We start from the raw sequence: 27,916 nt of genomic DNA on the forward strand, positions 1-27,916 counted from the left end.
TTGGAGACGTATCAAGCATCCCCAAGCTTAATTCCTGCTCGTCCTCAAGTAGGTAAATGATAAAAATAGAATTTTTGATGTGGAATGCTACCTAACATATTTATCCATGTAATTTTCTTTATTGTGGCATGAATGTTCATATCCATAAGATTCAAGACAAAAGTTTAATATTGACATAGAAATAATAATACTTCAGGCATACTAACTATGCAATCATCTATTTAGTGTTTTGTGTGTCCTTCCTTTTTAACAGTCCGACCTTTTTCATTTTTTGCTAAGTGTGGCATGATTTTTGTGTCTAACACTTGGTATCTTTTTGCCATTTGTTCTACGTGTAGTGATGCGACAGCTGGTGGACTGATACGTCCATTTTGCATCATGCTTTTATATCGATATTTATTGCTTTATGGGCTGTTATTACACGTTATGTCACAATACTTATTCCTATTCTCTCTTATTTTACAAGGTTTACATGAAGAGGGAGAATGCCGATAGCTGGAATTCTGGGCTGGAAAAGGAGCAAATATTAGAGACCTATTCTTCACAGCTCCAAAAGTCCTGAAACTTCACGGAAGTCATTTTTGGAATTAATAAAAATACTGAGCGAAGAAAGTACCAGAGGGGGCCACCCACCATCCACGAGGGTGGGGGCGCGCCCCCTGCCTCATGGGACCCCTGGTGGCCCTCTGATGCCCATCTTTGGCTATATGGAGTCTTCCGTCGAGAAAAAAAAATCATAAGCAAGCTTTCGGGAAGAAACTCCGCCGCCACGAGGCGGAACCTTGGTGGAACCAATCTAGGGCTCCGGCAGAGCTGTTCTGCCGGGGAAACTTCCCTCTAGGAGGGGGAAATCATCACCATCGTCATCACCAACGATCCTCTCATCGGGAGGGGGTCAATCTCCATCAACATCTTCACCAGCACCATCTCATCTCAAACCCTAGTTCATCTCTTGTATCCAATCTTTGTATCCAAACCTCAGATTGGTACCTGTGGGTTGCTAGTAGTGTTTATTACTCCTTGTAGTTGATGCTAGTTGGTTTACTTGGTGGAAGATCATATGTCCAGATCCATTATGCATATTAATATCCCTCTGATTATGTACATGAATATGCTTTGTGAGTAGTTACGTTTGTTCCTAAGGACATGGGAGAAGTCTTGCTATAAGTAGTCATGTGAATTTGGTATTCGTTTGATATTTTGATGAGATGTATGTTGTCATCCCTCTAGTGGTGTCATGTGAACGTCGACTACATGAAACTTCACCATTGTTTGGGCCTAGAGGGAGGCATTGGGAAGTAATAAGTAGATGATGGGTTGCTAGAGTGACAGAAGCTTAAACCCTAGTTTATGCCTTGCTTCATAAGGGGCTGATTTGGATCCATATGTTTCATGCTATGGTCAGGTTTACCTTAATAATTCTGTTGTAGTTGCGGATGCTTGCAATGCGGGTTAATCATAAGTGGGATGCTTGTCCAAGTAAGGACAGTACCCAAGCACCGGTCCACCCACATATCAAATTATCAAAGTACTGAACGTGAATCATATGAATGTGATGAAAACTAGCTTGATGATAATTCCCATGTGTCCTCGGGAGCACTTTCTTTCATATAAGAGTTTGTCCAGGCTTGTCCTTTTCTACAAAAAGGATTGTGCCATCTTGTTGCACCTTATTTACTTTTATTACTTGGTACTCATTACAAATTACCTTATCACAAAACTATCTGTTACCGATAATTTTAGTGCTTGCAGAGAATACCTTACTGAAAACTGATTATCATTTCCTTCTGCTCCTCGTTGGGTTCGACACACTTACTTATCGAAAAGGCTACGATAGATCCCCTACACTTGTGGGTCATCAAGACTCTTTTCTAGCGCCGTTGCCGGTGAGTGAAGTGCCTTTGGTAGGTGTAATTTAGTAAGGAAAAATTTATATAGTGTGCTAAAATTTACTGTCACTTGTTACTATGGAACATAATCCTTTGAGGGGCTTGTTCGGGGTATCTTCACCCCGACCAATAGGGAAAAGAGTTGCTCCTCAACCTACTGAACCTACTGAAAATGTTTACTTCGAAATTCCTTTGGGTATGATAGAGAAACTACTAGCTAATCCTTTTGCAGGAGATGGAACATTGCATCCCGATTTACACTTAATCTATGTGGATGAAGTTTGTGGATTATTTAAGCTTGTAGGTATGTCCGATGATGTTATCAAGAAGAAGGTCTTCCCTTTATCTTTGAAGGGAGAGTCATTGATATGGTATAGGTTATGTGATGATATGGGATCATGGAACTACCAATGATTGAAATTGGAATTTCATCAGAAGTTTTATCCTATGCATCTTGTTCATCGAGATCGTAATTATATATATAATTTTTGGCCTTGGGAAGGAGAAAGCATCGCTCAAGCTTGGGGGAGGCTTAAGTCAATGTTATATTCATGCCCCAATCATGAGCTCTCAAAATATATGATCATTCAAAAATTTTATGCTCGGCTTTCTCTCAGTAATCGCTCCATGCTCGATACTTCTTGTACTGGATCTTTTATGATGAAGACTATTGAATTCAAATGGGGTTTATTGGAAACAATTAAACGCAACTCTGAAGATTGGGACCTCGACGAAGGCAAGGAGTCAGGTATAACACCTATGTTTGATTGTGTTAAATCTTTTATAGATACCGATGCTTTTCGTGAATTTAGAACTAAATATGGACTTGACGCTGAGATAGTAGCCTCTTTCTGTGAATCCTTTTCTACTCATGTTGATCTCCCTAAGGAGAAGTGGTTTAAATATAATCCTCCCATTGGAGTAAAATTAGTTGCACCTATTAAAGTTGAAGAAAGTTTATCACTTATGATGATCATGTTGTTCCTGCTGCTTATATTGAGAAGCCACCTTTCCCTATTAGAATAAAGGATCATGCTAAAGCTTCAACTGTAGTCAACAAAAGTAATATTAGGACACACAAACTCCCTGAGCAAATTAAAGTTGAACCTAGTATTGCTATGGTTAAAGATCTCTTGGCCGATAATATTGATGGACATGTTATTTACTTCTGCAATGAATCTGCTAGAATTGCTAGACCTGATGCTAAAAATAAACATAGACCTGTTGTAGGCATGCCTGTTATTTCTGTTAAAATAGGAGATCATTACTATCATGGCTTATGTGATATGGGTGCTAGTGCAAGTGCAATACCTCATTCCTTATACAAAGAAATTATGCATGATATTGCACCTGCTGATATAGAAGAGATTGATGTTACAATTAAGCTTGCCAATAGAGATACTATTTCACCAGTTGGGATTGTTAGAGATGTTGAAATCTTGTGTGGGAAAGTCAAATATCCTACTCATTTTCTTGTTCTTGCTTCCCCACAAGATGACTTTTGTCCCATTATATTTGGTAGACCCTTCTTGAATACTGTTAATGCTAAGATATACTGCAACAAGGATATTGTTTTCGTTAGTTTAGGGGATATGTCTCATGAGTTTAATTTTGCTAAATTTCGTAGACAACCCCATGATAAATAATTGCATAGTAAAGATGAAATTATTGGTCTTGCTTCTATTGCCGTGCGTCCTACTGATCCTTTAGAACAATATTTGCTAGACCATGAAAATGATATGTTTATGAATGAAAGAAGGGAAACAGATGAAGTATTCTTTAAACAGGGACCTATTTTGAAACACAACTTGCCTGTTGAAACCCTAGGGAATCCTCCTCCACCCAAGGGTGATCCCGTGTTTGAGCTTAAACCATTGCCTGATACTCTTAAATATGCTTATCTTGGTGAAAAGAAGATATATCCTGTTATTATTAGTGCTAACCTTTCGAGCATGAAGAAGAGAAATTATTGAAAACTATTAAGAAGCACCGTGCTGCTATTGGATATACTCTTGATGATCTTAAGGGCATTAGTCCCACTCTATGTCAACACAAAATAAATTTGGAGAAAGATGCCAAACCAGTTATTGATCACCAACGACGGCTAAATCCTAAGATGAAAGAAGTGGTAAGAAAAGAAATATTAAATCTCCTTGAAGCAGGTATAATTTATCCCGTTGCTGATAGTCAGTGGGTAAGTCCGGTCCATTGTGTCCCTAAGAAGGGAGGTATTACTGTCGTTCCTAATTATATAGATGAATTGATTCCACAAAGAATTATTACAGGTTATAGGATGGTGATTGATTTCCTCAAATTAAATAAAGCTACTAAAAAAGATCATTACCCTTTGCCTTTCATTGATCAAATGCTAGAAATATTATCCAAACATACACATTTTTGCTTTCTAGATGGTTACTCTGGTTTATCTCAAATACCTATGTCAGCTGATGATCAAGAAAAGACTACTTTTACTTGCCCTTTCGGTACCTTTCCTTATAGATGTATGCCTTTTGGTTTATGTAATGCACCTGCTACCTTTCAAAGATGCATGATGGCTATATTCTCTGACTTTTGTGAAAAGATTTGTGATGTTTTCATGGATGATTTCTCTATTTATGGATCCTCTTTTGATGATTTCTTGAGCAACCTTGATCGAGTTTTGCAGAGATGTGAAGAAACTAACCTTGTATTGAATTGGGAGAAGTGCCACTTTATGGTTAATGAAGGTATTGTCTTGGGGCATAAAATTTCTAAAAGATGTATTGAAGTTGACAAAGCTAAATTTGATGCTATTGAAAAGATGCAGTGTCCCAAGGACATCAAAGGTATAAGAAGTTTCCTTTGTCATGCCGGTTTTTATAGGAGGTTCATTAAGGACTTCTCAAAAATTTCTCGGCCTCTGACTAACCTATTACAAAAAGATATTCCTTTTGTCTTTGATGATGATTGTGTAGATGCATTTGAAATACTTAAGAAAGCCTTGATTTCTGCACCTATTGTTCAGCCATCTGATTGGAATTTACCCTTTGAAATCATGTGTGATGCTAGTGACTATGTTGTAGGTGTTGTTCTAGGACAAAGGTTGATAAAAAATTAAATGTTATTCAATATTCTAGTAAAACTCTAGACAATGCTCAGAGAAATTATGCTGCTACTGAAAAAGAATTCTTAGCAGTTGTATTTTCTTGTGATAAGTTCAAACCTTATATTGTTGATTCTAAAGTAACTATTGACACTGATCATGTTGCTATTAAATATCTTATGGAAAAGAAAGATGCTAAACCTAGACTTATTAGATGGGTTCTCCTGCTACAAGAATTTGATTTGCATATTATTGATAGAAAGGGAGCTGAGAATCCTGTTGCAGACAACTTGTCTAGGTTAGAGAATGTTCTTGATGACCCACTACCTATTGATGATAGCTTTCCTGATGAACAATTAGCTGTCCTAAATGCTTCTCGCACTGCTCCATGGTATGCTAATTATGCTAATTACATTGTTGCGAAATTTATACCACCTAGTTTCACATACCAGCAAAAGAAAAAGTTTTTCTAGGATTTAAGACATTACTTCTGGGATGACCCACGCCTTTATAAAGAAGGAGTAGATGGTGTTATTAGACATTGTATACCTGAGCATGAACAGGAACAGATCCTATGCAAGTGTCACTCCGAAGCTTATGGAGGACACCATGCTGGAGATAGAACTGCACATAAGGTATTGCAATCCGGTTTTTATTGGCCTACTCTCTTCAAGGATGCCCGTAAGTTTGTCTTATATTGTGATGGATGTCAAAGAATTGGTAATATTAGTAGATGTCAAGAAATGCCTATGAATTATTCACTCGTTATTGAACCGTTTGATGTTTGGGGCTTCGATTATATGGGACCGTTTCCTTCCTCTAATGGGTATACACATATTTTAGTTGCTGTTGATTACGTTACTAAGTGGGTAGAAGCTATTCCAACTAGTAGTGCTGATCATAACACCTCTATGAAGATTCTTAAAGAAGTTATTTTTCCGAGGTTTGGAGTCCCTAGATATTTAATGACTGATGGCGGTTCACATTTTATCCATGGTGCCTTTCGTAAAATCCTTGCTAAGTATGATGTTGATCATAGAATTGCATCTCCATATCACCCGCGGTCTAGTGGTCAAGTAGAGTTGAGTAACAGAGAGCTCAAATTACTTTTGCAAAAGACTGTTAATAGATCTAGAAAGAATTGCGACAAGAAACTTGATGATGCATTATGGGCCTATAGAACTGCATATAAAAATCCTATGGGTATGTCTCTGTATAAAATGGTTTATGGCAAAGCATGTCACTTACCTCTTGAGATAGAACATAAGGCATATTGGGCCATTAAAGAGATCAATTATGATTTCAAACTTGCTGGTGAGAAGAGGTTATTTGACATTAGCTCACTTGATGAATGGAGAACCCAGGCCTATGAGAAAGCCAAACTGTTTAAAGAAAAAGTTAAAAGATGGCATGATAAAAGGATACAAAAGCGCGAGTTTAATGTAGGTGATTATGTATTGCTATACAACTCCCGTTTAAGATTTTTTGCAGGCAAACTTCTCTCTAAATGGGAAGGTCCTTACGTCATCGAGGAGGTCTTGTTGGGGAACATAGTAATTTCAAAAAAATTCCTATGCACGCACAAGATCATGGTGATGCATAGCAACAAGAGGGGAGAGTGTCGTCCATGTACCCTCATAGACCGTTAAGCGGAAGAGTTATAATAACACGGTTGATGTAGTCGTACGTCTTCATGATCGACCGATCTTTAGTATCGAACGTACGGCACCTGCGCGTTCAGCACACGTTCAGCTTGGTGACGTCCCGCGAACTCACGATCCAGTAGAGCTTGAGGGAGAGTTTTGTCAGGACGACAGCATGGTGACGATGTTGATGAAGCTACCGACGCGGGGCTTCGCCTAAGCACCTCTACGATACAACTGAGGTGGATTATGGTGGAGGGGGCACCGCACATGGCTAAGAGATCAACAGATCAACTTTTGTGTCTTTGGGGTGCCCCCCTGCCCTCATATATAAAGGGGGGAGGAGGAGAGGGCCGGCCAAGGGAGAGGCATGCCCAAGGGGGGGGGCAATCCTACTCCAAGTAGGTTTGCCCCTTCCCTTTCCTATTCCAAGAAGGAGAAGGGGGAAGGAGGAGGTGGAGAGAAGGAAGGAGAGGGGGGTCGCCGCCCTTCCCCTTGTCCAATTCGGATTGGGGAAAGGGGGGCCGCGCGCCACCTCCTGGCTGCCCTCTCTCTTCTCCACTAAGGACCATAAGGCCCAATAGCTTCCCGGGGGGTTCCGGTAACCCCCGGTACTCCGGTATATGTCCGAAACCTCCCGGAACCCTTCTGGTGTCCGAACATAGTCATCCAATATATCGATCTTTACGTCTCAACCATTTCGAGACTCCTCATCATGTCGGTGATCATATCCGGGACTCCGAACTACCTTCGGTACATCAAAACACAAAAACTCATAATACCGATCGTCACAGAACTTTAAGCGTGCGGATCCTACGGGTTCGAGAACTATGTAGACATGACCAAGACATGTCTCTGGTCAATAACCAATAGCGGAACCTGGATGCTCATATTGGTTCCTACATATTCTACAAAGATCTTTATCGATCAAACCGCATAACAACATATGTTGTTCCCTTTGTCATCGGTATGTTACTTGCCTAAGATTTGATCGTCGGTATCTCAATACCTAGTTTAATCTCGTTACCGGCAAGTCTCTTTACTCGTTCTGTAATGCAACATCCTGCAACTAACTCATTAGTCACATTGCTTGCAAGGCTTATAGTGATGTGCATTAACGAGAGGGCCCAGAGATACCTCTCCGACAATCGGAGTGACAAATCCTAATCTCGATCTATGCCAACTCAACAAGTACCATTGGAGACACCTGTAGAGCACCTTTATAATCACCCAGTTACGTTGTGACGTTTGGTAGCACACAAGGTGTTCCTCGGTAATTGGGAGTTGGATAATCTCATAGTCATAGGAACATGTATAAGTCATGAAGAAAGCAATAGCAGTAAACTAAATGATCATGTGCTAAGCTAATGGAATGGGTCATGTCAATCACAACATTCTCCTAATGATGTGATCCCGTTTATCAAATGACAACTCATGTCTATGGTTAGGAAACATAACCATCTTTGGTCAACGAGCTAGTCAAGTAGAGGCATACTAGTGACACTATGTTTGTCTATGTATTCACACATGTATTATGTTTCCCGTTAATACAATTCTAGCATGAATAATAAACATTTATCATGAAATAAGGAAATAAATAATAACTTCATTATTGCCTCTAGGGCATATTTCCTTTAGTCTCCCATTTTCCCTAGAGTCAATAATCTAGATTACACAGTAATGATTCTAACACCCATGGAGCCTTGGTGTTGATCATGTTTTGCTTGAGAGAGAGGCTTAGTCAACGGGTCTGCAACATTCAGATCCATATGTATCTTGCAAATATCTATGTCTCCCACCTGGACTTGATCGCGGATGGAATTGAAGAGTCTCTTTATGTGTTTGGTTCTTTCGTGAAATCTGGATTCCTTCGCCAAGGCAATTGCACCAGTATTGTCACAAAAGATTTTCATTGGACCCGGTGCACTAGGTATGACACCTAGATCGGATATGAACTCCTTCATCCAGACTCCTTCATTCGCTGCTTCCGAAGCAGCTATGTACTCCGCTTCACACGTAGATCCTGCCACGACGCTTTGTTTAGAACTACTCCAATTGACAGCTCCACCGTTCAATATAAACACGTATCCGGTTTGCGATTTAGAATCGTTCGGATCAGTGTCAAAACTTGCATCAACGTAACCATTTACGATGAGATCTTTGTCACCTCCATAAACGAGAAACATATCCTTAGTCTTTTTCAGGTATTTCAGGATGTTCTTGACCGCTGTCTAGTGAACCACTCCTGTATTACTTTGGTACCTCCCTGCTAGACTAATAGTAAGGCACACATCGGGTCCGGTACACAACATTGCATACATGATAGAGCCTATGGCTGAAGCATAGGGAACGCTTTTCATTTTCTCTCTATCTTCTGTAGTGGTCGGGCATTGAGTCTTACTCAACTTCATACCTTGTAACACAGGCAAGAACCCTTTCTTAGCTTGATCCATTTTGAACTTCTTCAAAACTTTATCAAGGTATGTGCTTTGTGAAAGTCCAATTAAGCGTCTTGATCTATCTCTATAGATCTTGATGCCCAATATATAAGCAGCTTCTCCGAGGTCTTTCATCTAAAAACTCTTATTCAAGTATCCTTTTATTCTATCCAGAAATTCTATATCATTTCCAATCAACAATATGTCATCCACATATAATATTAGAAATGCTACAGAGCTCCCACTCACTTTCTTGTAAATACAGGCTTCTCCAAAAGTCTTTATAAAACCATATGCTTTGATCACACTATCAAAACGTTTATTCCAACTCCGAGAGGCTTGCACCAGTCCATAAATGGATCGCTGGAGCTTGCACACTTTTTTAGTACCCTTTGGATCGGTAAAACCTTCAGGTTGCATCATATACAACTCTTCTTCCAGAAATCCATTCAGGAATGCAGTCTTTACATCCATTTGCCAAATTTCATAATCATAAAATGCGGCAATTGCTAACATGATTCGGACGGACTTAAGCATCGCTGCAGGTGAGAAGGTCTCATCGTAGTCAACTCCTTGAACTTGTTGAAAATCTTTCGCAACAAATCGAGCTTTGTAGACAGTAACGTTACCATCAGCATCAGTCTTCTTCTTGAAGATCCATTTATTCTTGATGGCTTGCTGATCATCGGGCAAGTCAACCAAAGTCCACACTTTGTTCTCATACATGGATCCCATCTCAGATATCATGGCTTCAAGCCATTTTGCGGAATCTGGGCTCATCATCGCTTCCTCATAGTTCGTAGGCTCGTCATGGTCAAGTAACATGACCTCCAGAACAGGATTACCGTACCACTCTGGTGCGGATCTTACTCTGGTTGACCTACGAGGTTCAGTAGTAACTTGATCTGAAGTTTCATGATCATCATCATTAGCTTCCTCACTAATTGGTGTAGGTGTCACAGGAACCGGTTTCTGTGATGAACTACTCTCCAATAAGGGAGCAGGTACAATTACCTCATCAAGTTCTACTTTCCTCCCACTCACTTCTTTCGAGAGAAAGTCCTTCTCTAGAAAGGATCCATTCTTAGCAACAAATGTCTTGCCTTCGGATCTGTTGGGGATATTACTACTGGACGTAAACCGGCCAGGGGTAGCCGGGTTAACTCTATGAAGATTAGAGGCCCATAAAAACGTAAGGATGGTGGCGCTTTACGAAGGCCCAAGGCCTAAAGGCGGGTTAAGGCCTGTAGATGTAAACCTACTTTCTCATGTAACTTGTATTGTAAGATAGGGAGGATAGAGACCGAGTTGGACACATTGATGATCCGGCCTCAGGATTCTATAAGCCGACGGGCGTCGACCTATGTATATAAAGGGACGACCCGGCGGTGGTTTAGGGACAACAAACAACAACTCGAGAGCCAGGCAAAGCGTATTCGCTTCCTGGTCATCGAAACCCTAGCAATACCAACACAACTAGACGTAGGCTTTACCTTCATCGAAGGGGCCGAACTAGTATAAAACTCTCGTGTCCCTTGTCCGGTTTAACCCCTTTAAGCTAACCCGTAGCGATGGATCCACGACTAAGTCCTTTCACGAAGACATCTGCCATGACAAAACCACGACAGTTGCCGCCCACCGTGGGGCCATCGCACGATGGTTTCGAGTTCTTGAAGGGAAGCTTCGAAGGACTCAAGGGATACGCTGTGGGCCGGATGACTAAGAGTCGTCGCGGCAAGCTCTACATCGAGGATGCAGGATGGGGTCCCGAGGCCGGTTCAATTAACTATGGGTACCGGGTCCCCTTTGGTGGAATTCACGTCTTCATCGGCAAGATTGGCGGACCGGGACCTAAGCTAGACATCTGCACCAACACCATAGAGACGGCTCAGCGTGCAAGATCCGCCTCGGTTTAGCCCGTCGTAAAGCATGTCTTCATAGGTGTCATCCACGGAGCGGAATATTAGGATGGATCGGCATCTGGTGGCGAAACCGTTGTCTGCTCTGATGACGAGTCTTCAACCGGAGAGACCGAGTCGCTATACCAGTTACAGGATGGCAGGATTAGTGGAAGTTCCGATGGCAACAGTATTCCGGACCACCTTGATCTGCCAAACCGGGTCGCGGTCTTCATGGCTGGTACACAGCCGGCACAGCCCTCTTCTACCGCTGCGGCAATGATCTCTGGTTCAGCAATAGCAACGCCAGCAGGGGCAGGGGGCTCTGCGCTGCCTCCGAGTCAGGTTTGTCTGATTTGTTTGACGCTTTAGCAATGTTGCTGGCAGCAGAAGTGGATGCAGCAAACCGAGATCAGCACAACGCGGAGATTGCAAAGGTGAAAGATCAGATAACTCAGGCTAAAGCGGACCTGGCAGCAGAGAACACCCCCGCCTTGCAATGCCGAAGACAATACTGCGCGCCGGACTCATCGTCATTGAAGCCTGGTTCAGGGGCTACTGAGGGAGTCCTGGATTAGGGGGTCTCCGGACAGCCGGACTATATCCTTTGGCCGGACTATTGGACTATGAAGATACAACGTTGAAGACTTCGTCCCGTGTCCGGATGGGACTCTCCCTGGCGTGGAAGGCAAGATGGCTACAGAACGGGCCGAGTTAGAGGCTCAGGCCTACCGGCTTAGGCTGGATCAAAGTGCCTCAGATGATGTCATGAGGAGGAGATACAGGTCGCACCTCCCGCCGGGTTATGAGCCAAGAAACCTCTTCAACATGCCAGGAGCAGGGACCAGTAACCAGCCAGTGATAAACCGGATGGAGGCACCGGTAACAGGAGCGCCGGCTCAGCCGCGCACGATGGACCCACCTCGTCAGAACAACATTCCGTATGTTCCGACGCCCCCGGGGCATTACTCCAACCCGTTGGATAACATTGTGGCCGCCACTTCACGATTGGCAGCCCTCTCGATTGACGGCGAGTCACCAGTGGCGGTTGAGACACGACGGGCCAGAGAGCTCCTTCAAACAGCTTTAACCCAGCAGCAGGCTTATTCGCATAGTCGCGAGAGGATTCATTCCACTCCCCGTCCGAGTCGGAGCTATAGCAGGCACATTGAGGATGAACCGGCCGTGTCAAGCAGTGCACGTCACCATAACTCGCCGCGAGGGCATAACCCGGCAGGTGGTGGCGCTAATGCGCAGGATGTGGTGGATCATGGTCATGCACGTTGAGAAGCTGAGTTAGCAACGCAACATGCGCTTCGTCAGCTTACACCGGTTCGTCCTACCGCTTCAGTGGAGCCACGTGTGGTCTTTAGTTCTTTAGGGGGTGCCGTGTCTCACCCCCGCTTTGCGTAATGTATGACTTCCCAAGGATTTTAAAGGCCCTCGTAAGGTGCCCAATTACACTGTTGATTTACCCCCTGAGTCATGGGTTGAGAGTTATGAGATGGCGATGGAGATGCTGGATGTGGATGAAGCGGTGTGTGCTAAAATACTTCACCATGATGTTGGAGGGGACAACTCGTACTTGGTTAAAGAGCTTACCGGCTAACTCCGTCGGGTTATGGGCTGAGTTAAAAAACCGGTTTATCCAGAATTTTAAGGATACTTGTAAGCAGCCTATGTCGATTGTGGACCTAGCCGCTTGTGTTCAAGAGGATGGGGAGTCTACAACCCATTGGGTGAAACGAGTCTCAGCTATTCTGCATTCGTCAGACCGCATCAATGCGAATACATCAGTTTTGACATTGGAAGGCAATTGCCGGTTTATGCCATTAAAATTGAAGTTGGGAAGGCTCAAACGTCACTGCAATGACATGTCAACCCTTATGACTGCTTTGGTGAAATATGCCGATTCAGATAGTACCAAAGACCCTGAGTCTGAGGATGACAAAACAAGGAAGGGGAAAAAGAATGGCAATGCCAAAGGGCAGCAGCACAACCTGACAGGTCATGGGAACAATGGTAAGTGCAAGGCAGACAATAGTTTGGACTTTGTGGCTAACACCAACGCTCAGGATAACGGTCAGCACCGTAAGGGCAAACGGCCCCAGAGGGGAGGAGAATCAGGCCCCAATCTGGAGCGCCTGTTAAGTCAACCTTGTCCAAAGCATGGATCAAAGGAGAAGCCAGCTTCGCATCTTTGGAAGGATTGCTTCATCATGCGAGAGTTCAAAAATTTCAATATGTTCCAATATGACAATGGCCCGCCCGGCAGTTCAGGAGGCGGTTTTCATGGGCTGGCTTATGGAGGCGGCAGCTCCGGTTCAGGATTCCAAGGCCATTAGACCGGACATGGAAATCAAGGTAATCAGCTCAATCAGGGAGGTTATAACCATCAGGGGAATCAACAGCAGCAGTAGTCCGGTTATCAAAGCAATCCGAAGCAGTTGAATAGTGGGCAGTATCATGTCTTCACTACTAGCTTGTGTAAGCGTGATCAAAAGCTTCACAAAAGGGTCGTGAACTCTGTTGAACCGGTAGTGCCTCAGTATTTCCGCTGGTCTGAACAACCAATTTTATGGAGTCGAGAGGATCACCAACCCCGGGTTGATAATCCAGGTCATCTGGCCTTAGTGGTGGCACCTCAAGTTGGGGGGTATAAGTTCACCAAGGTGCTTATGAATGGGGGAAGTAGTATCAATATCCTATACTATGATACCTTCCGCCGTATTGGATTGACAGATAAGAATCTTAAACCGCCGAACACCATTTTTCATGGTTTTGTGCCTGGTAAATCGGCGTATCCAGTGGGCAAGATAGCCCTAGAGGTGGCTTTTGGAGATGATCATGATTCAAGGTCAGAAACATTGACTTTTGAGGTGGTGAAAATCAAGAGTCTGTATCATGCCCTATTCGGACGACCGGCTTATGCAAGTTCATGGCGAGGCCGTGTTATGTTTATCTACAGCTTGAAATGCCGGGTCATAAGGGGACCATCACAGTACATGGGAGCAGGAAGATTGCTTTGGAATCTGAAGAGGGTGATGCGGCTTATGCTAAGTCGGGTTGTGCCACATAGGAGCTAAAGTTTTATAAAGACAATGTTGATCCGGCAGACATGACTTCTTTGAAAAAACCAACTACGGAGCATGATCCAGCGTTGAAGTTTAAATCGGCGACAGACACTAAGATGGTTGATTTTGTTCCTGGCGATTCATCCAAGCAGTTCAGCATCAACGCTAACCTAGATCCCAAATAGGAAAGCACGCTCATCGAGTTCATCCGTGAGAACCGGGACATTTTTGCATGGAAGCCTTCTGACATGCCAGGTGTACCGAGGGAACTCGCTGAGCACACATTTAATATAGATCCCAAGTTTAAACCGGTCAGGCAGTTTCTCCGCCATTTCAACGAAGAAAGGCGTAAGGCTATTGGTGAGGAGGTAGCTCGGCTGTTGGCCACAGGGTTTATCGTGGAGGTCTTTCACCCGGAGTGGCTAGCTAATCCGGTGATGGTTCTTAAGAAAAACGGCACTTGGCGTATGTGTGTGGACTACACAGACTTGCACAAGGCTTGTCCAGCTGATCCCTTGGCCCTCCCTCGTATTGATCAGATTATTGATGCTACAGCTGGTTGTGACCGTTTGTGTTTTCTGGATGCTTATTCTGGTTATCATCAGATCAAAATGGCAGTTAAGGACCAGGAGAAGACAACTTTTATAACTCCCTTTGGAGCCTTCTGCTATGTCTCTATGCCCTTTGGGCTCAATAGTGCCCAGGTGACTTATCAGCGCTGTGTTCAGAATTGTCTTCATAAGCAGATTGGATGCAATGTTCATGCATATGTGGATGACATTGTGGTGAAATCTAGGAAATAGGAAACATTAATAGATGACCTGAAGGAAACCTTTAATAACCTCCGGGTTTATAAGACGATGCTTAATCCGGACAAATGTGTCTTTGGTGTTCCGGCAGGCAAGCTCTTGGATTTTCTGGTGTCTAACAGGGGCATTGAGCATAATCCGGAGAAGATCACAGCTATCACCTCTCTGGCTAAACCGGCATGTATCAATGACGTTCAGCGTCTGGCGGGCCGGATTGCGGCTTTGAGCCGGTTCATCAGTCGTCTTGGGCAGAAGGCTATCACTTTATATCAGATGCTAAAGAAAACGGATGACTTTGTCTGGAGCGATGCGGCTGATAAAGTGTTTGAGGATTTGAAGAGACAGTTAGCTGAACCGCCAGTCCTTGCGGCTCCAGTCGATAAAGAGCCTTTACTGCTATATGTGGCTGCTAATGCCCGGGCTGTTAGTGTGGCTATTGTTGTGGAGCGCAAGGAGGCTGCAAAGGAGTATCCGGTTCAACGGCCGGTTTATTATATCAGTGAGGTGCTTATCGAATCAAAGCAGAGGTATCCGCATTCGCAGAAGCTGGTGTATGGGGTTTTTATGGCAAGCCAGAAGCTCAAGCATTATTTTCAGGGTCATCCCATCACAGTAGTTAGTTCAGCCCCTTTGGGAGATATCATTCAAAACAGAGAAGCAACTGGCCGGATTGCCAAGTGGGCTATTGAGCTTGGACCTCACGGGATAAAATATACGCCACGCATAGCAATCAAATCCCAAGCGCTTGTGGACTTCATCAATGATAGGACAGAGTTGCAGGCACCGGAGGAAAAGCCAGATAACACATACTGTACTGTTCACTTTGATGGGTCTAGACAGTTGGAGCACTACAAAAAAGACAAATCCGTGACATTTTGGGTTGAACGAAAAAATTTATGTCATACATATGACACTTCTATGACGATAATTGTGACAAAACCCGGTATCATCATAGATGTGGTGGGCTCCTACTTCTATGACAAAAAATCATGACAGAAAATGGGCTTTTCGTCCTGGGCGGGCCGAACACGCAACTGGATGACATTCTTTGGGCCGTCCATGAAGGAAAAAACCGTGGTACAAGCGAGGGGGAGGAAAATTTTGGGGAGTTCCCGGTTACGGTGGGAGGTCGGGGGCCGAGTGATGCGTGTTTCTCTCGTACACGTACGCGCGTGTGTGCGAGGCATTGGCTCTAACTAAACCCAAGCGAGGCGTTGGGCTCTAACTGAACCCGAGGGATTGCACTGTAGGCTACGCGTTACTGAACCCGAGCGATCAATCGATGGCTGTTAACTGAACCCGATCGAGCGATTCCTTCGCTACTGCTGCTAACTGAAGCCGATCGATTGGATGAATAGTGAGCGTTGCGGGGGGGTTGGATGAACAGTGAGCGGTGGCGTTGCCTCTGGATGAACATGACCCCGTGGTGTGGTGGAGGGCTGGATGAACAATAGACGGTGGAGGGGTGCCCGTGGAGGGGTGGTTGAACAGGACCCCGTGGTGTGGAGGGCTGGATGAGCAGTAGACGGTGGAGGGGTGCCCGTGGAGGGGTGGTTGAACAATAGCCGGTGGAGTAGCGCGCGGTGGAGGCTGGATGAACAGGAGCCCGTGGAGGCTGGAGGAGGTCGGCAGTAGCCCGTAGAGGCTGGAGGAGGTCGACGGTGGAGATGAACAGTATCCCGTGGAGTCCTGTTTTGCGGTACGCCACACCCCTCCCGATGAACAGGACCCCCGTTTTGACCATAGCGCTCCAATACAAGTCCGTTTCGTCCGTTTTGTGGTATGCCACACCCCTCCCTATCAACAGGACCCCCGTTTCGACCATAGGAGGTCCGTTTCGTCTGTTTTGTGGTACGCCACACCCCTCCCGATCAACAGGACCCCTGTTTCGACCGTAGGAGGTCCGTTTCCTCCGTTTTGCGGTACGCCACACCCCTCCCGATCAACAGGACCCCGTTCCGAACGTAGGAGGGCCATTTCCTCTGTTCTACAGTATGCCAGGCCTCGTTTCCATCGCCTATTCCGTCCAAGCCCTCCCGATGAACACGACCACGCATTCTGTTCCAACCCAGCCGGTTGGCTCCCACGCGTTTTGTTGCCTCCCGATGAACACGACTCATTCCGTTGCCTCCCGATGAACACGACGCATTTCGTTGCCTCCCCATGAACACGACGACACCGCCGTTTCTCTGTTCTGACCCAGGCATGTACACGAGCCCTGGCTGTACGTATGCGCGAGTAGGCGTTCGAGACCCCGCCCGTATGTACACATACGTGGCCGTATTTTCTTTCTTGCACCCTGGCTGCTGTACGTACGTGTACATGCTACGTGCGCGCCTCTATTACGACACATATGTGCCTCTACTACGACACGTGCGCGCCTCTACATCCACCAGTATATATGTACGTACACGTTCGCGACCAGAATGACAATGCTACTTACGCTTCGACCAGGTGGGTCCCGACTGTCAGGCACTTCCTTACCTGCGAAGATGTAGCTGGTGGGTCCCAACAGTCAGGGGGCGAATCGTTTTTTTTTTGCCCGAACGCACTTCCTTGCGTGCGAAGATGTAGCTGGTGGGTCCTAGCAGTCAGGGGGAAACGTTTTTTCGTGAAATACAGTGGCCCGTCCAGTGGGTCCTAGCTGTCAGGTGGTGGAATCATTATTTTCCGTGTAATAAGGAGGCACTTCCTTGCTGTGGCCGTGGACCCAGCTGTCATCCTCTCCACGTACAATCCACGTCCGATGGAAGTCGTTCCTTGACCACGTTGACCACGCCGCGCCGAGAGCACCAGGGCGGTGGACGATGGCGAGGCCTAGGAAGGGGATGACGGGGATCCAGGGAAGACGCGGCAGTGGAAGCCCGCGCGGAGAGGAGTACGAGGGTTCACTGGTTCGACTGCGGTGTGAGGCTGCCGTCGCCGCAGGGCCTGGCCAGCGGTGGTAATAGTAGGGGGCAGTGAGGCCTCCGTGGCAGCACAGCCGGCCATGGGAGGCAGGAGCATGCGGCACGACCGGCGCTGCTTTGGGCGGCTGGAGCAAGAAGACTAGAGGTTGAAGAAGCACTACGACCGTTGGATGGACATCGTACGGTTACTGGAGCTAGAATCGTTCATATTGACTAAAGTTGACAAAGGCCCCCGTCCCGGTCTACTTAGTAGGCCCACAAGTCAGCCTCCCACCATGTTGGGTCCCAGCTAGCAGGGGGCGTATTCATTTTTTTGCGTAATAAGGAGCACTTCCGGTGGGTCCGAGCTGATTGCGGGGGGAACGTTTTTTTCGCGAAATACGCTGGCCCGTCCGGTGGGTCCCAGCAGTCAGGGGGGAAACGTTTTTTCGCGAAATAAGGTGGCCCATCCGGTTTGTCCCTGCTGTCAGGTGGAGGAATAATTATTTTGCGCGTAATAAGGAGGCACTTCCTTGCGGCCACCTGGACCCAGCTGTCAGCCTCTCCACGTACAGTACTCTTTTGATGGAAGTCAGTCATTGACCGCATTGACCACGCCACGCCGAGAGCACTAGGGCGGTGGTCTGGACGACGGCGAGGCCTAGGAAGGGGACGACGCGGAGCCGGGGAAGACGCAGCAGTGGAAGCCTGCGCGGAGAGGAGTATGAGGGTTCTCTGGTTCGGCTACGGTGTGAGGCTACCGTCGCCGCAGAATAACAGGGGGTGTGGGTGAGTAGAGGGATGTCCTGGCCAGCGCTGGGAGTAGTACGGGGCGGTGAGGCCTCCGCGGCATTACAGCCGGCCGCGGGAGGCAGGAGCACGCGACACGACCGACGCTGCTTTGGGCGGCTGGAGCAAGAATACCAGAGGTTGAAGAAGCACTACGGCCGTTGGATGGACATCGTAGATCACTGCAGCTAGAATCGTTTATATTGACTAAGTTGACAAAGCCCTCGGTACGCGTCAACTTAGTAGGCCCACAGCTCAGATTTGGCAGAGAACATATATCCCATTTGCGATTTGTAAGAATGTATAGCCCATTTTTTAAGTCTAATGGAATTTACTACAGCCCATTTATAGTTCGTAAAAAGTACAGCCCAACTTCTAGCTAGGACAACGATTAATAATTTCAAACAACCGCTCAAAACAGAATTCAAAAAAAATTCCCACATTTTGATGGGATTCGAAATATTTTTATCTGAAATTTCTAGTCAGGTTAAATATAATTTCAAAATAAAGTTGTATTACGTTAAAATCCAATGAAATATTGTGCGCGCAACAAGTAATGAAATTAAAAATTTCGAATTCCAAAAATAATATATTTTCAAACTAATTATGTGTTTGGTGCATAGTAATTGTCCAATTATTATAATTACATCCCATTTATTATTTCTTAAAGTCCATTTTCTTGTTAAGCCTAATGCATACCTCCTAGGAAAGTTTGCAGCCCAGCGGGGCGGAGAATAACAAGTTGACCCGGATATTGTGTACAACTGTCGGCCCAGTTGCATTGCTGATGTTGAAAAAAGGCCTGTGTAGTACAGTACAACCTAACATGGTTACTCAGCCCACATTCAGCGATGCCGGAAAGGCCCAAACAAGGCTTCTGTACAACTTTTTGAAGTCACTGAGCTCAATTAATAACTTAAGAAAAAAGTTAGATTATAGTGGAACCTAATTAAAAGTTGTCACGAGCAAATAAATAATTCAACGGGTCCCACTTGTGCATGTGCGCACGTGTGTGTGCGTGTGTGTGTGAGAGAGAGAGAGAGGGAGAGAGATAGAGAGAGACCCATCGGTCGATGCTCGTAAATACATCTTTCAGCCATATGCATTGCTGATGCTCAGTAAAAACTTATATAGTTGACATAATCATACAGAACATCATAGCACACTGAACTTGCATACAAAAATTTCATGCAGGCGGCACAATCAGGATGGAAGCAGTGGATCGCTACGGGAAGGGCTATGTTGAAACCAACGAAGTCGTACATAACGGTTCATCGTCTTTATCAATGACGGGGAAATATCTTGAATGTTGTGCAAAGAAAACAGACAGACAACACAATAAGTTCTGCTAGCACATTAAGTTGACGTACAACCCTTTCTAAAAAAAGTTCAGGTACAAAATTAGAACATGTCACAATCAAATGTACTGGCATATCAGTGCTTCACACCCATAGCTCGGATTTAACTAGTATCTGACAAGATTCAGTTCTTACCTCAAATTAGAGCACATCTAGGCAGCCAACCCTGTCTCTTCTCCCAAAGAAGCAGTGGCCTTCGCCGCGTGATGGAGTAGGCCCTGTGCCATCCGTCATTCTGAGCAACACGGGGAAAGCCTAACGTTGACTCCTGTAATGGACGTCATCGACGGACCCTGGCACCAGCGGCGGCGGCAGGACTTCGATTGATGGATTGACCACTTTTTCGACATGCACGAGCACTTGATACAGGTACATCCCTAATGTGGTCCGCGGCGGCCTTGGTGGCGACGAATAGTACAACCCCGGTTGCTGCACCGGTATCTCAACACCAATCACCTCCGGTATGGTGGACGACTTCTTCATCCATGCCATAACCGTTAGAGCCCAGCTGTCTGGAGGTACAAACATACTTACGAGCTCACCTCCAAGGTCATTGATAAGATCGTTCATGGACTCGCTGTTCCAAGCACATCGAGGCATGCCGTGGATGGTAAGCTTTGTTAAAAACTCAAGCTCAGAGGGCATCGAGCCCCATCCTGGGTGCCACCGATCAAAGCTCACCAGCGCGCCATCGCAGAACAAACATCCGGAAGATTCGAAAACATGACTTCAGTTGAAAGTTGTCCGAAACCTGACGAAGACATCAGCCGGTGGCGGACAGACTTCGACGCGCAAATATGCTCTCGGCGCGCAAGCGCATGAAAACACCGGTGGCGCCCACATGTCGGCCTAAGAGTCCTTATTATTTCTTTTTTGGAGAGCCCGACCTTTTTTCAGGATCTTTTGAGAGCCCAGCCTGAGAGTCATAATTGACCTATTTGGCATTGCATTACTACTCGGCCCATATACAACGACACCTCACTGGCCCAAACAAGTGTACATCATCAAAAAGACATTGAGCTCAAATTATATAACTTGAAAAAAGAAGATATACTCTGAACACTGGAGAATGGTGATGCCCTCATTTATCCCACCAGTAGTTCGAGACAATAAACAGTTCGAAACCACAATATATACAACATTCAAACACTGACTAGTGACTACTACTGACATAAACAACAAGACATGATAGTTCATAAGAAGTCTTGCTACACCACCAAAACGCACCCATCTGCAGCGCTCAGACTCTCGTGATCCAGACGAGAATGACATTCTAAACAGAAGCAACTATTACATAGTAAGAGTGACATAGACGAGGATGACCAAATGACAAGGAATATGCATAACAAAAGAAAGAACTACCCATCCAGAACCAGCAGCAAAGACAACAAAGTCATTCGAAGAGATGATCCAACACCATCATAATTTGAAGCCCCGCTTCAGCGACCAGTGATCCGGAGACACCAGTACTCCACCCTTTCGATGCAACAGCCCAATTACCTATCAACCTGAAGGCTTGAACCACATCACTGCCTGTCGTAATTGAGACATCCAAGGATCAAAGTTAATCCGGATGCCTTTGTCATTCTCACCTTCTTTTGGCTGCAGGTTGTATCGTTGACAATCAGGGGAGTTTGCTCCCGAACTCCTAGGGCTCGCAGTGTAGACACAGTTTTCCATAGCAAACAGAGCCTCTCTACCATCAAGGTCCTTGCCAACGGTGATCTCCTGGTTAATCGGATAATTGAGTCCGAGAAACAGAGAGTGTGAACCAAGGCTGTTTACCCGCCTCCAACTAAAAAATCCTAAAGGCCCCAACAAGCTGGTATCCTGCTCATAGGCGTAACAGCCACTATCCGGATACTCACGTATTACACGGTGCTTGTATACGGTGGGGTTTTTGCAATATAACTTTTCCGGCTCATGTGTCCGAATGATCATCAGTCTTTTGCCGTCGTCTGATCGAGCAAGGAACCAGTTGTGCTTCCTAGTTTTTGGAAAAGGTGGTGTGATTACAAAGGGCAGTAACTGTAGGGACACTGCATCATATCAAAAAGGACAGGCATTGTTAATGTAGGATCAGCATTGTTCAGAGTATGAGTAGGATAATGCAAGAAACAACATTAATATGTCCATGTTGGAACTGGGAGGAAAATACGGGGAAATGTATACTGGGCTCGAAAATATAGAAGTGCCATGCATGGTTATACTCATCTTATCTTGCAATCGATTCTTCACAGGAAACTACCATGTCATGCATGTTATGTAATCATGTTCTGTCCTCACAAACAAATTCTTCAAGGTAACTAACAGACCATGCATTGTTATATACTCGTGTTCTGTGGGCAAATTTTTTGTGAGGATATTATTCTAGCCATTGATTGCTGAAGGGCGAATATAGGTATGTACACATGGTAAGCATTGCAGGATTTCACTACTTCCAAATATAGAGTTCTCCATATGCACATTTACTTCCCTAATGTACGGTTAGATGAAACCAACAGTGTGGTGCATGTTTCTACAATCTTCTACAAAACAAGGTCCATCCAACTAACGTAGTAATCTAGATGACTTAGACCACGATGGTAATACTCTATATAATCCAACGGAGGAAGGATAATCTCATGGGAGGTCTGGAAGTTCACGAGCACCAACTTTTTACCGTCTTCTCTGAAGGCAGCCATCTAGTGGGAGTTCATGCCGACCCAGTACATACCTGCCAAGAAGTTTCAGGCGATGGTGATCGGATCGATGTCGAGGGAAATGATGTACGGCGACCCACTACATACCTGCAAACAAGTTTCGGCTAATGGAGATCGGATTGAAGTTGAGGGGCATCATGCACGCCTCCGTATCATGGTGAACCAATCTCGCAAGACCAGATAGCAGCAAGCAGGGTGTCTTGAAAAGCTTAGGCCTCACTTCGACGATGGCCGTGTGCATGTCCCTCGAGCATGCAGCCAGCCGCAGGGCGCTCAACATATCAATACACGAACAACAGAGGTCGAGGATTTCACTGGGGAGATTGCTCCAATTGCGGCTCATATGGATACTGCGCGGTTCGCGTTCGGCCATGGTGGAGTTTGGAATGGGGCTTGATTTATGGGGGAGAAGGATGTCGGTGCTGGAGCGGCTAGCGAGGGAATAGTGGTACTGGGGGAGGTGAGTGAGGCGATGGTACACGTGGGCACAGTGAGATGGAGACGGAGACGGAGACGGAGAAGGAGACGGAGATGGAGATAGAGTGGTGCTATGGGAGCAGAGAGGGAGATGAGGCGAGGCGCCAATGTGCTGTATAGCGGCGGTGACAGACTGCACAGTGCACAGGGTGAGGCTGACTTTGGTAACCCGAACACGCCGCCTGGACTAGTGTCAGGCGCAGGGTGTTGTCACTTCACTGTGAGGACCGGATGAATAGTATTTTGACCATCAAGTGTACCACAGTTGTACTACTACTACTACTACTACTACTACTACTACTACTACTACTACTACTACTACTACTACTAGTAGTAGTAGTAGTAGTAGTAGTAGTAGTAGTAGTAGTAGTAGTAGTAGGAACATGAGTACTCCAGTATTGTATAGAGGAAATAGGTCTCTCGTGCTAGCATGCCTGTTCACTTCATCGTTCAGGTATCATCCATATTGCGAGCAGAACCAAATTCTCGTGCATGCCCAATCAACGCCCTGCCGTGATGCATGCAGTGGTCGTTCTGGTGCATCAAGGACGACATGCAGATCGTTCCACACTTGAGAAGAGGGAAAATGGAAAGGTAGAACGCGGCAGCAGAGGAAGAGAACGCTGGTTAACGAGGCTGGGAGGGGATCAAGCAGGAAGTTAATGCTTTGGGAAAACCTGATTTTCATAAGGTGACTTATGCTCACCAAACGGAGGGAGTATTCCTTAACCAGAGATTGTTGTGTCTCCCACTCACGCGCTCAAAAAAAAAACTATGACACATTTTTTTATCTGTTTGCATAGGTCCCACCTATCAGGATGGATGGGCACGTACACGAACAGGTACGACTCATCAGTCTACCCGCATGGACTTTTCGTTTAGTATACCTAGCCGTCTAATCAACTGCCTGCACGCCACTTCTCCCATTTACTTCTCCATCGGGAACCGATTCTCCTTGGCTTCTTCACCTCCCCTTCGTCTTCATTTGCATCCAAACCCCACTGCATTCACATTGGTTTAACCTCTTTAAATAATCATCTACTACTTTAGTTAGACTAGCCATCTAATCCTAATTCTCCAAACCTCTTTAAATAATCATCTACTACTTCATTTAGACTAGCCATCTAATCCTATCACTGCCTTGCCCTGCCTTTCCTTCGCTGACAGGTGGGACCCACGCTTATGGGTCCCACATGTCAGTGACAGAATGGTAGGATTGTTCGTGTCAGGGGATCCTCTTCCCCCCGGCATGCCCCTCATCCCTCTCAGCCCCACCGCTCCTCTGCCTTTGTGTGCATGACATGCGGGCCACCTGGACTGCAGCGACGATCAACTTTCTACCATAGAGACACCTGATTGGATGCGGTTTGCCTGCTCCGCTGCTGTGCTCCGATCCGTACTCCCACACCATCGAATTTTCATCCAGCGGCTGTGACACATTTCGTCCCGGGCATCAATCCTCAGCTGGAGTACTTATGTACTACAGGTAGTACCCGCCGGTGTGGCCATTTACGCCTCGTAACGCCCCGACGCCCAACTGTGGCACCCTCGCCACGACCATGCCACCACCGGCTGGTTCATCTTGAATGAGTGAGTCGCGAACCACGCCACCAGCATGAGAATGACATGTGGGCCAGCCGCATTTAAGGTCCGCATGTGATTGACTCATAGGCCGAGCACTAAGCCACTGAAGTTCGGTCTCGTGGGCCCCAAGAGGGAAATGTAACTCCTGCGGTAGACCTTGTGGTGCTCCCGCAGTACGAGCTCGTGCCAAAACTGGAATTTGTTTCTTACTACTACCAACTAGTACTAGTAAGGTATATGTGCATTGCACGCATGAGATTCTGGTGGTTTGTGCATTATGCTTCTACATGTGGAGCTTTGTGGATTCTAACAGGTGGCAAAATCTGGTGGAATGTAAGGTTAGGCAAGTTTGATTAACTTAGGTGAGTGTTTGGTTCAAGTCACACCTTAGGCAAGCCACACTAAGTCCCCACATGACATACATACAAAAAATGTGGCAAGATTACCTTAGGCTTGCCAACTTGTGGCTCTCATTTTGAAGAACTAATAACTTTGCCTAAGCTTAGTTGTTGCAAAGTTAGTCATGAAGTAAGTTCAACCATGGAGTCTTCTAGATTATGCATGTGGCAGAATCTGGTGGATGATATCCAACGGCCAGTAGTGCTCGGATTTGCCATCTTTGTACCGTCGGATCGGCTTCATCCAACGACCAACTTTCAAAGTTTTTCACACACACTATATAGGGGGTATATATATGTGTGTCGGTCCGTTGCAATGGATCCAAAGTATATATATTTAGTGGAGTGCACTCTAAACACATTATCTATTTATTTTTCTCTAACCTTCCGTAGCCATGCAACCAAGCCACATAAGCTTCATGGGTGCCCCCCACATCATATTATTCATACTACGTTGATTGAAAAAAAAGATAAATCACCCAAAACAAGATCTTCCCATTTTTTGTTCCTACGATGTTGTGCCGTGCACGTACCTACTAGTTGTATAGTGGTAGTACTAGTAATATAGTATTAGGAGTACAAACTTGGTACTAGTAGGAGTAGTACTAGTACGGAATGCTCCTACTCTATCAACGAGCCCCGTCTGACACCAAATTTCTTGGCTTCCGTGCTATAGCTAGATCTTCCCCTCATTTCTGTTTTCCAACCCGGCGGCGGGCGGGGTGTAGGTTTGCTCAACGGCGGTCCCACATGAAAGTGAAAATGCTAGGTAACATGCCTTCCCTAAGCTATGTGTCGTGCCGGACGGGCCGTGTTGTACTCCCGATTCCCGGGCGTGTGGGGGTGCGACGCGAACGCGACAGGCCTTTTCCTTTTACCAGCAATGTGCCCGTGCGTTGCGACGGATCCAAAGTAGTAGAATAGTAGTATTTGTTCACAAACTTGAAAGAAATCACTATTGTTTTGATATAATCCTAATATATTACTCCCTTCGTACCTAAATATTTGTCTTTTTGAGATTTCAAATGGACTATAACATACAGATTATATAGACATATTCTAGTGTTTCTAGCAAGATGCCCGCGCGTTGCACAAAGTTGATGGAAAAGGTAAGCACAACTTATAAATTGACGGATGAAGTACTAGTTACAGTGATGCATATAATTAAGCAAAGGGATCGCACATGTCGGTATTGACTGGAACGAGAATGCAACAGCACAATAAGAATTAAGGCCACGATGATGCGATCGCAGTGGTGGTTACAGAAGGCAAGAAGAAATATGGATCCACGAACGTACGACCTCCTCCTCCTCAACTTAGTGCGCCGGGCCACCGACCGGCGGCTAAGGAGCGACGGCTTTTGTGGCGAGGTCGAGGTGCTTCTCAGCAAAGGCATCCAAGGCTTCCAGCCGGTTGAGGAAGGCCAACGTCGTAGCGTCCTCACTGGCCTTGTAGATACCTATGTACATGATTTTCTCCTACATGTGGATGTGTAGGTCGAGGAATTCTTGCAGGGCGAGGTGCCTCGCGGCGAGCGTGACCTCCAGGTGGACATTCTTCGTGGCATCGGCGGGCAGTCGCAGGGCCACCAGTTCTTGAAAGAGGTTCCGGCCATGGAGGCCGATTAGGGTGGCAGGCAATGAGGAGCCCGAGCGTGCAGGCTGGAGGAGTACGGCGATGTCGTCCGCGAGCTTCTTGAGGACAGTGAACTTGTTGCTGGTGGCAACGATCATATGGTCCAACTGAGAGTCGTAGTTGGCGTCGACGGCGGCCATCCACTAGCCGATCTCCAACACCGTCTGGAGACGATCCTCGGTGCCATGCCGTAGGCTGGCATCGTGGACCATCTGGCGCAGCCGCTAGCCGCTCACGCGCATTGCCGCCATGGGTCTGGAGTGAGCTCTTTTGTGCTTAGTGTAGGTGCTTAGGCAAATGCTTAGGTGCGTACGATGTGGTAGATGCATTGGAATGGAGGGGTGCCTTTATATGAGGGCAATGGGGGCAAACTGCGTTGCATTCACATCGTGCAACCTCTTCTCCCGGACCTCCTCCCATTACTTCCCTCATGCATTAATTGAAGGAGGATGCATTGGCCGTTCAACATATCAGGAACCGCTACTCCCTCCCTTATATGCATTAAAACTATACCGGGAACTGCGCCGCCCACTGTCAAATCGAATACTCCCTCCGTTTAGGTGAGTATTAAGTCATCTTACGAAAACCAAATAGTAAACACATATGCGTGGTGCATTAACTCTCACGTTGTTTCTTATTTTTTGACATAAATAGGGGAATCAACCAAGAAGAGATGTGGGGCTTGTATGCTTTTAATGACTTGAGACTATCAAACATGACATGCAGTGGTCAGTTCGTTGCACAAGAACAAATACAACCACTACAAAAAAAGACACATCCGTGACATTTTTGGCCGAACGAAAAAAAATTATGTCATACATATGACACTTCTATGACGATAATTGTGAAAAAACCCGGTATCATCATAGGTGTGGTGGGCTCTTACTTCTATGACAAAAAATCATGACAAAAAATGGGCTTTTTGTCCTCGGCGGGCCGGACGCAACTGCATGACATTCTTTGGGCCGTCCATGACGGAAAAAACCGTGGTAGAAGCGAGGGCGAGGAAAATTTCGGGGAGTTCCCGGTTACGGTGGGAGGTCGGGGGCCGAGCGATGCGCGTTTCACTCGTACACGTACGCGCGTGTGTGCGAGGCGTTGGCTCTAACTGAACCCGAGCGAGGCATTGGGCTCTAACTGAACCCGAGCGATTGCATTGCAGGCTACGCGTTACTGAACCCGAGTGATTGATCGATGGCTGTTAACTGAACCCGATCGAGCGATTCCTTTGCTACTGCTGCTAACTGAAGCC

This window comes from Triticum dicoccoides, chromosome 3A (genome assembly GCF_002162155.2).
Source record: "Triticum dicoccoides isolate Atlit2015 ecotype Zavitan chromosome 3A, WEW_v2.0, whole genome shotgun sequence".
Classification (NCBI taxonomy): Eukaryota; Viridiplantae; Streptophyta; class Magnoliopsida; order Poales; family Poaceae; genus Triticum; species Triticum dicoccoides.